At 39.3% G+C, this 3881-nt stretch overlaps 1 pseudogene; it reads right to left on the minus strand.

Annotated features, from left to right (window-relative positions):
* Positions 1-714: 714 nt before the first annotated feature.
* Positions 715-1681, minus strand: LOC102190151 (annotated as a pseudogene).
* Between the last annotated feature and the right edge of the window lie 2200 nt (positions 1682-3881).

The raw sequence follows: 3881 nt of genomic DNA on the forward strand, positions 1-3881 counted from the left end.
AGATGGTGTGGATTAAAGAGGACATCACGGAGGTAAATGAATTCCACCTAGAGAAATAAATGTCTTCTCTTCTGGGCTACCAAAGTGCCTTATTCATGTGTTTCAATAAAACTCTTGTGACATTGCAGTACAATTAATTTTACATATTTTTGTCTTTCTCAGTAGGTCATGTTCTTTCAAATAACAGGCCGAGATTTATTTAGTTAGTTTTCTATTTTCTAATACTACGTTGAATATAAAATAATTTGTACAAATATTTTTGAATGCCTAAAGAAAAATGTTAAAATGTAACAGCTATTTTAAACACTTTTAAGCAGTTGCTTTTTAATTTTATATTTACTCTTCCAAAGTCAAAGCACAGTCTTTAAGAGCTATTTTGCTTTGGCCACACATTTTTAAGTGAGCATAGATTTTTTTCATCTCCACTAGTTCTACTTGGGAGATAATTAGAAGCAGACAATTAGGTCAAATTAGAGGTTAAATTCATGACCCCAGGTTTGCTAGCATGATGAGAGATTATACATCTTTATCCTTTGTCTCTGCCAGGATACTATGGAATGATAAGAACTAGGATGTGACTGAGTAAGAGGAAACTGCACAGTTTATATCATTAGGCAAGAACAGGAAGAAGATTAGAACTTTATTTCTACATTCCAGTCCTTGCTTTTCAATTGTGATTTTCGGTATTCTTCATGGAGAGCAGCAAGAACATAATTACTTTCTGCTGTCGTTACCCTTCCTCAATAATTTCCAAATCCCCTGCTTAATTTCCTGAGTTCTAACACCATAGACAATGGGGTTGAGAGCTGCAGGAATGACATGGTGGAGGACATTAAGTAAGACAGGAACGTCAGGTGAAACCTTTTCCTTGGCCAAATGGGTAAAAACCAAAACCAGCAGGATGGTGCTGAAGAAGAGGATAAGGATAAAGTGAGAGCCACAGGTGCTCAGGAGCTTTAGCGGCTGCCCCTTTTGTATTGAGTCTAAGGACAGCTCGGGAGGATGAAGATATAGGAGAGGAAGATGAGGATGAGGTCAGAGCCCAGCAGAGTCCCAGGCTAAAATTAACTGGTAGATTTTGTTAAGCATGATGTTACCACAAGAGAGCTTTGGACACGGAGAGGTTGGCACAGATACAGTTCTCAATTATATTTCTTCCACAATAATGGAGCCGCGCAGAGAGGATGGGAATAGGTGCAGTAAGAAATGTGTTTCGGGCCAAGATGAAGACAAGAGCTCTTGCCACAAATTGGTCTGTGATGATGGATGGATAGTGCAGAGGCTTGCAGATGGCCACATAGCGATCATAGGCCATGACTAAGAAGGTGCATGATTCCATGGGCAGGAAGTTATTCATGATGAACATTTGGGAGGAAGCAGGCAGAAAAGCTGATGGGCTTGAGATCAAACCAGAAGATGGCCAGGACCTTGGGGATGACAGTGAGGCAGAGAGCCATGTCCAGCAGGGAGAGCAGGCTGAGGCAGGTAGTACATGGGCTCATGCAGAGAGGCCCTCCAGCCAGATGGTGATCAGGAGGGTGGCGTTGGCTCCCATGGCCAGGAGGAAGAGGAGGCTAAGGGGCAGGGACAGCCAGAGCTGCCAGCTGGGGGACCTGACAAAACAGTTTAGGAGGAACTCAGAGACTTCAGTAGAGAGGGAGCTGTTACTATAAGGCAGCATTGGCAGTGACTTCAGGGAGGAAGATGCCTTTAGGCAGCTGAAGAAGAGAGAAGGTGTTAATTCTACCACAGACTCTCACGAGTGTGGATTTAGCTTATAAGATCCTGGAAGATATGGACACAAGCTACCTCTGCCTCTCTCATTCCTTGTGTCTAGAACATTTTTGACACACAGAAGTGGCTAACACATTTTCATTGAATATATAAATAAATGCTTCCATGTGTATAAATGCATTCTAAAGTGTAGATGGCATCCACAATCAAGTTTTTAAGGGAGCAAAAATTGAGAGTATGCAGAGGTATGATAGACTGTGTACATAGAGCAACTCCCTGATGAAAATTAATAGAAACATTTTTAATATTATGTCTAAGTCAAATCAATGCCCATCATCCATACCCACACCCATATCCTTACTTATACCTATACCCATAAATACTTGTGTTTATATGTGTCTTCAAATGCCTTGAATGGATCCTTGAACAGACAGAAAAGAAAGATTTATCAGATTAAGGACCGAGTGAAATTCAGACATTGAAATGAAATATCAATGTTGGCTTTCAACCTGAGGACACTGGTGGCATTTCATGAACATCAGCACCAGTTTTCTTACTTAATGGAGCTCAGGGACAGAAGATAAAATCCAGATTCAAGCAGGGTGGGAATCTATTACGTGATCTCCCATATGGTAGGACTTTACAACACTACATCCTGAATGGTGTTGTACGCTAGGAATAAATCCCCACCTCATCTGCACTGGGAACTTCTAAGGAAATAAACTACCTCAAATCTCATTGCTTGGGAAAAATCTTCCCTGTAAATTCTGATGTACAAGCTGGTCCTATGTGACTTTGTATGCTGAGTTCACACCAGCTCTTTGGCTCAAAAGATATTTAAAGTTATTCTGGATTATGGGCAGTGGTATCAGAAAACAACAGGATCAAATCAAAATACTTTTTTAGGAACAAATTTTTTCCTCAAAGAATTTCAATATAGACTTCTGAAGAAATTGCAGTAAAAAATTATTGAAAAGAAAAAAGATTAGGAGTAAAACCCTAGAAAACAATAGGTCATAGAATTCAACCTACAAAATCTTGAGATATTTGATATTAATATTGAACCATTTTTTCCAATGGCTTTTAAAAAAAGAAATGAGAGATAGTCTTGAAAATATAAGCAAAGATAATGTTTAAAATAAGAATCAGTTATATCTCCTAGAAATAAAAATATAATAATTAAAATAAATAATTTAAGAGATAAGCTTAATAGCATATAAGCCACAATTTGAAACATAATTAGTGAACTAGAAGATGGGGCTTCCCTTGTAGCTCAGTCAGTAAAGGATCCGCCTGCAATGCAGGAATCTGCCTGCAATACAGGAGACCTAGGTTCAATTCCTGGGTCTGGAAGACCCCCTGGAGAAGGAAATGGCAGCCCACTCCAGGATTCTTACCTAGAAAATCCCATGGACAGAGGAACCTGGTGGGCTACAGTCCATGGGGTTGGAAAATGCTGAAGAAAGTGTAAGAGGAATTGAGGATAGAGTAAGAAGGTCTAACAAATAAAATCCAAGTTCCAGATTGAAGAAAAGAGAAAAAGGGATAGAGGCTTTGAGCCTTTCAGAAATGATGAAATATATCAATAAGCAGAACCAAGAGGTCCACTAAATCAAATGGGATTTAAAAAATACACCTAGATATATCAAGATGCAAATAAATGTAGACACCTAGATAACATGGTCTAACTTCCAACACCAGAGATGAAAAGATGATCATAATGGTGAGTGTGACTATTTTAACAAGAAGAATCCATGAGTGTCATACCGCTAGGACTGGAAGTCCATCTTCCGAGTTGCACATTAACTCGAAGCTTCTTAGCCTCTATTTTGAAGAGTATCTCTTCTCTACAGTGCCCTCATGCCTCTCCTCCTTAACTCTCTGTGTTCATATCATTCATCCCTGTTTTCCCCCTATTGTTAGGTTACATTGCATAGGTTAATAAGACTTCATTGTTCATTTTGTTGTTTCAACAAGCCTGTAGACAGCTTCCTTGGAGCAGCAACTATGATCTCTTAGGCCATTACACCAGGGACCCTTCTTAATGATTTGTCCTGTAAGATTATTGCTCTTGGTCTGCAGAGCCACACCTGTGCAGAGACTTTTATCAATATCATTTTGGGGTACTAAATTAAAGTATATAGAAG

Source organism: Capra hircus, unplaced genomic scaffold (assembly GCF_001704415.2).
Source record: "Capra hircus breed San Clemente unplaced genomic scaffold, ASM170441v1, whole genome shotgun sequence".
Lineage (NCBI taxonomy): Eukaryota > Metazoa > Chordata > Mammalia > Artiodactyla > Bovidae > Capra > Capra hircus.